The following is a 10,452-nucleotide window of genomic DNA, read 5'->3' as shown; positions in this document are numbered from 1 at the left end:
TGAATGAATTCGTTGATATAATAGTCAGAACTGTGCCTTGACAGAGGGTGTCAAGAAGTTGATGGGACACTGTTGATTCAGTGGGAGGTAGAGAATTGTCCCTTTGTCTCCAAACAGGAGACTTTTGGGATTGGTGGAGTCAAAACAACGTCAGAACGAGCTACGGATGAGCCGGATCGAGTCGGGACTCGTTAGGATTGAAGCGAGGATGAAAAACAGAGAAAATGGACGCTGTAGGCCACTCCGTCGAGAAGACAGCGTTGCAGCGCTGTCCTGATGGGCGCACAGGCACGTCGTTGCGTCCGTAGCGTTATTGTGCTGTTTCGATGTTTATAAATAGCATCTTTTCGGGTTAAGGGTTTTACCAGTCGAAAGAGGGGTTTTTTAGCAGCCGTTTTCAGAGGGTTTTGGTTGCTAATCAATGGCAGCGGCTCGGACATTGGTAGAGGCTTTGGGTTTGATCAAGATCGTCATTATCGGGGTAATTGTATCTTGATTCTTAGGAGTTTTTAATTCTTGTTCCTAAGTATTAAGTCTGTAAAATACTTAGAAGCTAGGGGGTTTTTTTTTAAGACCTCTATGGTATATTTTTTTCGAGAGTTTTGTATCCAATCCTCAACAATATTAGTGAATTACCCACATCTGAGTGGAAGACTGGACGTAGCCCTTAGTGGTGAATCAATATAATTTGATGTGTCGTTTTCTTGTTCTTTACAGTTTATCTTCCTATTAGCATAATGTTGTTGTGTTTGAATATTTTTTTTGGAGGCAGAAATTATACAGGACCGTTAATTTCCCAACATAACTGTCGTGAATCTAGCTTATCCTATGCCCAACTTCTTGAAAACATATAACGGCATGAGGTTAATACTAGCTCCTAAGTCACATAGAGGCCTACTTAAATTCTTTCCACCAATTTAACAAGGGATGGTGAAACTTTCGGGATCTTTACATTTTATGGGCAACGGGCTACCTACAGCTTCACTACTAAACTTAGTCATTGCTACCATCTCATGTTCACCTAACTTCTTTTTCTTGGACACAATATCCTTTAGGAACATAGCATAATTTGGCATTTGTTCTAAGGAACTAAAGGAATGTTTATGTGTAGTTGTTTAAGGATGTCTAAAAACTTCCTAAACTGAGTTTCTTGATTTTTCTTTGCTAATCTTTAAGGGAAAGGAGGAATCGGGGTGAAAGACTAATTATTTTTGAAGAGATGTGAATCTCGGAGCGGAAACGGATTTTCGTTGCTGATTTTCGGGATACAAAATCGAATTTTACAGAAGAAAAACACAGGGGAAAAACAAACCTTTGAAGAACGTTTCTTCAGTAAGTTCCCCTTGAACACCACCACTATGTCTTCCTCACTATCCTCTTGGGTCTCGGGTCGTGCTGGTGGGAGCAATCCTTTGGAACGAGAGGGAGAGATTGAGAGAAAAAGTTTTCTTTTGAGAGCTCTGGGAGATTTTTTTTTTGTTCTGTAACACTATCCTTCACCTTCTCCGACACTTGGAGAAGAAGAAGAAAGGTGACGTGGGGTAACTCCCCACGTCACAACACCTCTCACTCCCCTGCAATTTTGCAGGGGAGTTAATATTAATAATAATAATATTATTATTATTATATATATATATAATATATAATAATAATTAAAATATATATCATAATATATATATAATAATTAATATATACATAAATAATTAACACTTAATTATTTATTATAAAATTAGAATCATATTCTAAAACATTTCTCTCGTATAACATATAGTTTTAATGTACATCTTATGCACATTATTTTTAACCTATAGTTTTAATATGAATCTTATTCATATTAATTTTATTGAATCTCATTCAAATAATATCTCTCATAATATATAGTTTTAATTTACAATTAACTATATATTATAATGTATCAATATACATATAATCCCTTAAGTAATTTGAACAATTCAAATTCTTCCAAAAATTTGATCCTCGTTTTACCCGTTATGAGCTAGCAAGGGGACCTAATGGAGCTACAGATCCGAAGCTCCAACGATGCAAGATTAATCGATCAAACTCATTGACCGAGTTAATCTAGATTCGTTAACTACGGGTCATTCCACTAAAAACCCGCAGTTGCACTCTTCTCACTGCAGAATGTTTTCGTGTCCATGGATATACGATCATTAATGACGAGTCAATCCTTCACGAGTGTTCGTAACTCAAGTTGGGTCAAATTACTGTTTTACCTCTGAGTTACTTCTTACTCCTTAAACACCACTGCTCCTCTAATGAACAACCCGGTTATGGTCCAACCAATAACCAGAAGTCCCTCTCGGCCAATGAGAGGATGGGGCCCCTTGTTCAAGTCCCGGAGTCAGCATTTAAGGGAACACTCATCTACTCCCCGAAAGTCGGGGAGGAGTGAATTCCATCTTATGAAGTTATGTTCCCAGCTCCCCACTCGGTCTCGTCCTCAAAATGGTAGGAATGTTGAGTCGGCGACTCGGGCCACTCTCACCCATACAGATCAAAGAACGAGCCCTCGCGGGCAGGAGTCCATAACTCACTCAAGATTGAGAATGAGTTGTCTGGTCATCCAAAGAAATGACAATCTATTAGTTAACGGTGTTACATCTAAAGATTGCCTATTTCGCGGTCCGGTCTTATACAAACTCATTGTATAGGATACCCCCACTCGCATGTCTCCACACGAACAACCTGGATCGAGTCGTCTGTAACCTTTACAGAGCAGGCCGTATCCATAGTATTGCCAGGATAAGGTACCCAACCTTATCCATATACTATAGACCCTTTAGGTTATTCACGGGACATTATCCATTCATATATTGGGGTATATCAAATATATACCCCGTATAACAAATATATACCCAGTATATATACTGTCCCGATTACATTAAAATAACCTTGGATGTTTAGTTTATTGGATTTTGGACAATGCAAAGCTATGATTCAACAACAAATTTATTGAATAAAACTTTATTAAATAGACATTTGTTTTTACAAAATACAAACTACGAGTTTAGGGCAACACACCCAACAGTTTTGTGGAGAGGCGCCAGACGCCTCCTTCTTACCAAGGTTTTTTTTTTTTTCTCTACATCACAAGGGGCATTCTGGATTGATGTGGAAGGTTTCTCTACCTCAACCGGCATCTTTGGTCCTTTGTAAGATAATCAACTTCTCAAAGTTATTACCTTGCATTGCTCTTTTTCGTCTCGTTTTGGAACTTCAGTATATCTAGGAAAAGAGCATGTGGTCTCGCCTTCAAATCATTGGCGAGTTGTCCCATTTGCCTCTCTAGGTTTCTCATTATTGTATCATTTGTAGCCATGTAATCACTGTATCATTTCTAACCATGTACTCCATCATATTCTCGAGGCTAGAATTATTATTCTGGGCTAGCTGTGGTGGAACTTGTTGATTTTGAGTAAACTTTTGTGATGGTGGTGGTTGATTATTTGAGTAAGTAGGTGGAACATAGGGTTGCTTGTACTGTTGGTTCTGCCATTGGGTTGCTCCACTAGAACTTCCTTGACCTCCCTATGAAAAGTTAGGATGATGTCTCCACCCTAGATTGTACGTGTTTGAATAAGGGTTAAAGTTTCGGCTGTTCCCGTGACATACATAATAAACAAAAGCTGGATTATGTGGACAATTCTCATAAAGATGATTATCATTACAATAAGAACAAATAATTTCATTAATTTGGCAAATAGAAGAAGGGGCAATATGTTCAGGTTGTGTTGGTTGCACCGGTGTGGCAGGTATATTCTTCCTGTCCAAGGCCATCTCCTTGAGCATTTGGTTAAGTGTCACCATCTCTTTTTGCATTGAAGTTGCAATGTCCAATGCCAACACTCCTGCTGCGTCTTGTTCTTAGGTGTAGGTTTCGACATTTCAGAACACCATAGCTCATTGTGGGAAGCTAGGTCCTCCAAAATATCAACTATTTCATTTAAGGTCTTCTTCGTGAAGGCTCGCTACAATCTTAGTGGGATGGTCCAAAACTCAGAAGAAGTGCTCGATCTGGATACATGCTGGTAATCCATGGTTTGGACACTTTCACAGCAACTCCTTGAATCTCTTTCATACCTTGTGCACTAGTTCACAATCATATTGTCTAAAAGTGACAATCTCTTCCCTTATGTCAGCATGGCGAGTAGGAGGGTAATACTTTGTATATAAGGAACTTCTCTACTAGCAACACCCATGTTGTAATTGATCCTAGCGGGAACGAGTTGAGCCATGTTCTTGCCTGATCCTTGACAGAAAATGGGAAAAGAGTTAATCTTAATGCATCATCAGTTATATTTGGAAATCTAAATGCACTTGCTATTTGAAGAAAAGTTTTGAGATGGTCATGAGGATCTTCGTGTTCACGCCCCCAAACTGTACTAATATGTGAAGCATTTGAAATATAAGCGGCTTGAGTTCGAAGTTGGCGGCTTCTGGAAAATGGGATTCAGGATGACAAAATCAAAATTCTGGAATGTTGTGGCAGCATATTATCGCATGACCACATCTCTATTATCTGCCATTATGATATGATTGAACTCATTGTTTTCTTGTTGACTTGCCATATTTATGTTAACAACCAGTGGGTCCGCTGGATTTTGTGGTGGAATCTCGTCCATAATGGTGATGGTACTTTCACTCTCGCTTTCGAAATCTCTTTCTTTCTCTTTCTTTTTTTCTTTTCTCTCTGCTTTCTAAGTTTTTGTTCTTTTCTAACATACGACAGGTTTTTTCAATTTCATGATCAAATGGAAACATAAATGAATCTGTGCTCATGCACTGATCAATGACTTTCAAGGTTGGATATAAACAAAAATGTTTGAGAACATAAACTACAATCACAAAAACCGATCACAAAAATTATAAAATACTAAATCAAATTTTCCCCAACAACGATGCCAAAAACTTGTTTGGGATTTTGGATTTCAAATAACTAAAAGAGCACAAGTATACACCCGTCACAAGTAGTAAAACGAAATGAGTATTCCGAGTATCAATCCTCGTGGACAAATAAAGTATTTTTAATGAAAATGATGTTGATCAGTGACTTTGCAATTGAATTTGGGGTAACAAATATCAAGGATAATGTTGGTTTTGGTATTTTAAAACTCAATGCAATAAACCCAGCCCAGTTACTTCAAATTAGCTAAAAATGCGACAATTTTTTCCAACTAGGCGCCAGGTGCCTCTCAATATTTTTCATCGGTTTGCTTAGCCATCTTCTTATGTCTAAGTGATTTTGAAGGTATAAGTTCATCCCTAATATGTCTATTAGAAAATTGAACTTGATTTAATAAAAACCAACCGTAACCTTAGGTCGATGTCCTATGTCTATGCTACCCGAGCGAAATCTTTAGGTCTAAAGTATTTCTATCCAAAGTTAAATCATTAAAGTTGTGAAGATGTCTCAATCCTTTCAGTATTAATGTTTGGTTAAAACACTAATTGGTCAAATCAAGTTTTAATTTTATAAAACAAACTTGAGTGATAAAAGAAGAGAAAAACACCTTTTGCCATGTTGAATTTTAAGAACTTTAGCTAATCATCCATAACCGGGCTTGGGGAAAAAATTTTAGCTCATGACTTAAAAAGAAACAAAATTAAACGTTGATGGAAGTAGATGACATGATTAAAAGATGAATAGAACTAAAACAAGTTGAAAATGGTGGAGTTGTAACCTGAATGACGCTAACTCGTTCTCTTTCTAGATTGGGGAGCAATACTCGGTTGATCCCACGAGATTGTGTGATTACAAACTTCAGAAAGAGAGAGAGAGATAAATATCAAGGAACTTGCTGGAATTTTAATTGAATAAGATCAAACTTACAATTGAAGAATAAAAAGCTGGAAAATAAATGGACTTAAAATAATCAAAGTTTAAAAGAACAACAACTAAAAACTTAAAAGAAAAATGTAAATAAGCTAAGAGTAAAGTGTCTAAAGCTGAAAATGATCACTTGATGATGATGAATGAAGATTGAGGGAGCTCATGTATTTATAGGGACTTCAAGGCGGTTAGGAGGTTGAGACTTTCATGGAGAGTCATCCAATTAGAACATCTTTGAGTTGGTTTGTTGTTGAATTGGCCATCATCAATGCATGGAAGACACGTGGAGGGGTTTGGGGAAACTTCAAAATGCACCAAAACTTGCGTTTTAAATTAAGGGCATACTCGGAATTGAGGAAGGCGTCAGACACCTAGTTTGGAATTTTTCTGCACAAAATTGTAATTTCCGTCAGAAATCAACTTTAATGTAAAAATGTCTTATATGCATGTATAACCTAAGATAACTCCAAACGAAAGATTTTGGACACTAAAGTAAGCTTAAAAAACAGTTTCTGAGTGTAAAATGATATAAAACAGCACCTAACTAGCTCATTTTTACCCTTGTAAACAAGAGAAAACACGTCTTTTATTTAGGTTATTCATTTGAATTTACTTTTAGCTTCTTTTGTTTTAACTTCTCAATTTGAATAAATTACACGAACAAAAGGAGACCAAAATGCAAAATGCCAACAAAAGCGGCAATTGCTTTTCATAACAACCACTTTTTGACTCATTAGATGAATTGAGGGAGTTCCCTGACCCTCTTTCGTTTTTTACAACATGTTTTGTTACTGTGTTGCTTAGCTATGTTTTTCTTTTTCTTTTTTTAATTAGAAGTATTTTATTAGTTTAGTTGTGTCATTTTTGCTTTGTTAGGATAATTGTTTAGTTAGAAAAACCATGTGGTTTGCTTTATGCGCTATTATTTTATTTTATTTTATTTATCTATGCAGAGAATTATGAATGGCTAAGGATTCTGCTGGAAACAATTTTCTTTGTTTGCTTGAAAAATCCACTGTTAGACTTGTTTGTTTGATTCTTTGTTCGGTTGTGCAAAAACAATTTTCCAATCTTCAACGAGTCATATTCTTGGAGTGTGTTATGTTTTTGTCTCATGTCGATGGTAGATATGTATTAGGCTACATTCCCTACTGCCGTGATCAAACTAGGAGTCGTTTAGTATTTTGTTTTCATGAAAATATTATTTTTTTTGCCCCTCTAGCCTAAAACTTTTTAATAGTTTTAAGACAATCTTTGTCGTTTGTGAAAATTTTTATGCGCTTCCAAAATTTTCTGCAGTTTTCGCCAATGAGAACACTCTCTCCCTCAAGTTTTGGGAGGAGTTCAGCAAGCATAAGCATAATAAAATACAGTTAACAGAAAAATAAGAGGGGTAAGAAACATCGTGGAAAAACAAAACAAAGAAAAAAGTGAAAGTGAGGTAAAAATGAGTGGCAAAAGAATTGAGAAAAAAAAATGAAAAAAAAATGAAATGAGAAAAATAATGCTGGTAAAAACAAGTGTGTAAGACATTGTGCGGTGAGAAAATTAATTGAGAGAAAAATATTAAGGAAGTCTGCCTTAACTCAATTCTCACTTTGTTTTAAAAAAGAGTCTCACTTATGGATACTCTGCTAGCATTAATCTACGAGTGACGTCTTCGAATATGGATTGTAGCAAGAGCATGATTTAGTTTGACTTTGTGCAACTCAAAGCTCCCATAAGTCACTATAGTTAAGGGTTGACAAAGTGTCTGTAAAGCTGTAGGGCTAGTAGCTAGTCCCTTAGTCATAGTCAGGGATAAAACTTTGACGTCGTTCCTGAGACAACATATGAATTCATCATTTGGTTTCTCCTTGAAAATTTGACTTATTCATTTATTATACATGCTAGCTATTGGATTGGAAATTGTTGTTTTTGCTTAGGGACAAGCAAACAGCTAAGTTTGATGGTGTGACAACTCTTGATTTCAAAGGTTAAAAGTAGATTTTATGTATTTGGGGAGGCATACTTGTAATGCCCCAGGCCTAGGATTTGGACAAGGATTTAGAATCCAGATTCGGCACTTGTTTGTCCCAGCATTCTCCTGCATCCCCTGCGACCTGGCCGCACCACCATTTTGTTTTGAGCTAGAAGAGCGTAGACGATCCCTACAGACCAATAGGAGTCTTTTCGACATGCTTTATCCTCACTCACATACTTCCTAGTAAAGCAACTAGCTAGGAAGGCACCCAACCGAAAATTGCTCCAAGTCAAGCACGCTTAACTTTGAGTTCTTATGATTGAGCCACCGAAAAGGAAGGTCCACCTTGTTTGTGTTAGGAACATCTGAATGAGAGGGGATCCTGAGACCATGGAAGCATGGTTAGGAAAAAGGATTTAAAAAATTTATAGTTACTATCTATTCAAACAAGGTGCACCTTCATTTTCGGTGGCTCAATCATCAAAACTCCAGCAATAATCTTCGATTGGGTGACCTCCTAGTTGACAATTTAAGTCTGTTACTTTTATTCTAGCGACTATTTACCTCCTTCAATCTCGATAGAGAAGGTTAAGCAAGGTTAATTTAGACTTCCTTTTTAATCCCATGATCACTTGTTTTAACATTCTTTTACATCAAAGGCAATTAATTTTTTTTCTTTATTCTTATGTTCTGTGCAATTTTATAATGAGCTAAGTTAGTCCTTCAATCCCTATGTGGAAATGTCTTAGCTTATTTATTTTCAAAAGATCTTAAGTGTTGCAATCAAATAGTGACGAGAGCTATTGCTTAAAACTCGCATTGATTTAACTCTTTTAAATTATTTCTTAAAGTTGTCCATTATGTAATTTGTTAGCTTGGCCCTAATATTGGAAAGGTTAGATTTTAATGGATTTCATGGAGTTCACGTGATAACGTAGCTTAGAAATAAGCACCTAAAACTAGACCCTAAGACTTCTTGCGCATAGAACGTAAGGTTTGTTGGTATATCTTACCTGACTTCCCATAGATATATGAGCTAGTAGTTAGCCTAACCTTTGGAACAGCTAAAAGTGGTTTGTGTTAGGAGTAGAACCTAATTTGCGGTATAATAGCTAATTTAGGTGAGCGCTATTTGTAAATATTATGTTTGTCTATTAAAAGCTAAGGTATGAAACAGAGGAGTTGCTTTTAATTGATAGCTTGTTCGTTTTGAAACAAAAAACCTTACCAAATCATCTTTTGTTACCCAAGAAAATTGATTGCTAATGAAAGCTTTTCACAATTCGTTTTACTAGAAGTCGCTTTAGATATGAACTTGGGATACATTTTTCACTGTATTAAATGTGGCAGTACGCGATTGCACGCAACCCCTTATCTATTAAGGTAGAGGGTCAACTTAGGTATTTGAGTTGGAGATCATCCTGGAAGAGCAAAGGAAGAAGGACTAGGCTTCACTTCTCGCCGCACAAGAATAGGGAGCTTCAAGAGTGTAGTCGTAAGTTGGAAGTGTAGAACCAACATCTTCAAGAGTAGGTGGAGAAGTTGGGCCTCGGGGCCCTCTGTGATAGTTCTCCAAACAGTTGAGTCTGCGTTTCTCTTATAGCAACATTGACACTAGAGGAAGAAACGGTGTCCTGAATGATGCCATTCAGCGGAATACTCCAATTGTAATGGGGGTTCTCAGTTTCTCATTTTCTTCCTTGGCTTTTCAGGTGGTGGAAGATCTGTCTTGTAATGGAGGGGGCTATGGCTCTTTCATCCCCTCTATTCACATTCGTTTCATGGCCTTTCGGTTCGGGATACAAGCCTTAGCTAGTTGATGGATGTTCGAACAAGCTTTGTAGTTACCTCTTTTTTTTTTTTTAATTATCTCTTTGCCATGACTTTTTCTTTCCTTTACTGTGAACTATTGGAGAGGCCCGAGTGCTTTTATTGAATGCAGTCTGGCTTTCTTTTTAACGTTGTACTTCTGAATGCATGCACTTGCCGTGTTTGCATGCCTAGTGCCCCTACCTACACGCTCCAATGTGCGTCTGCCTGTTGCATCAGCCCCGTGCGCCATCCAGCACCCATTGTGATGTGCTACTGCAGCCCGGACGCACACCCGTGCGTGCATTTCCCAGCCATGCACATGTCAGCCCTTTGCTGTCGATGTAGAGTTGCTTGCCACCCATTCATTGTCTTTTAAAGAATAAATATTTTCATTATTTACTTTAGAAGACATTATTTTGTCTTAGATTTTATTTGCCTTAAGTTTATTTCAAGATTAGTTTCTTTAGCATTTTAGGAAAGCTACTTTTAATTAGTAACAATCTTTACATATCTTATTTTCTTTACATTTTTAGGTCTATTTTTATTCTGTAAAATGTTTGTAAAAGCTTTTGGCCTTGGCCTATAAATGCCTATAAATACCTAGTGGCCCCCTATTAAGACCCCGATCTGCCGGTGGCACCCCTCTTGTAGTTTGAGAATAGATTTGATTAAGTTGATTTTCAAAATAGAGAGAAGTTTCTCCCGGACTTGCCTTTGTGCAAACCCCAACACCCCTCCCCCCCCAAATAGTGTTATCTTTCGCATGGTTGAATTTAGGTGCATTATTACCGAAGCATGCTTGTTTGGATTGTCAGTAAACTAGTGG

General features: G+C 37.1%; 1 long non-coding RNA gene across 1 annotated transcript; it reads left to right on the top strand.

The window, feature by feature from the left end:
• Positions 1-9,026: 9,026 nt before the first annotated feature.
• LOC148212852 (uncharacterized) lies at positions 9,027-10,072 on the top strand. The gene is made up of 2 exons (XR_015789442.1): positions 9,027-9,393; positions 9,527-10,072. It is a non-coding gene; the product is annotated as an uncharacterized LOC148212852 (long non-coding RNA).
• The last annotated feature ends 380 nt before the right edge of the window (positions 10,073-10,452 follow it).

The sequence above is a fragment of the Momordica charantia genome (assembly GCF_013281855.1).
Source record: "Momordica charantia cultivar OHB3-1 chromosome 2 unlocalized genomic scaffold, Mcharantia_2.0 BLBB01000002.1, whole genome shotgun sequence".
Lineage (NCBI taxonomy): Eukaryota > Viridiplantae > Streptophyta > Magnoliopsida > Cucurbitales > Cucurbitaceae > Momordica > Momordica charantia.
This window is presented reverse-complemented; position numbering and strand designations above follow the sequence as displayed.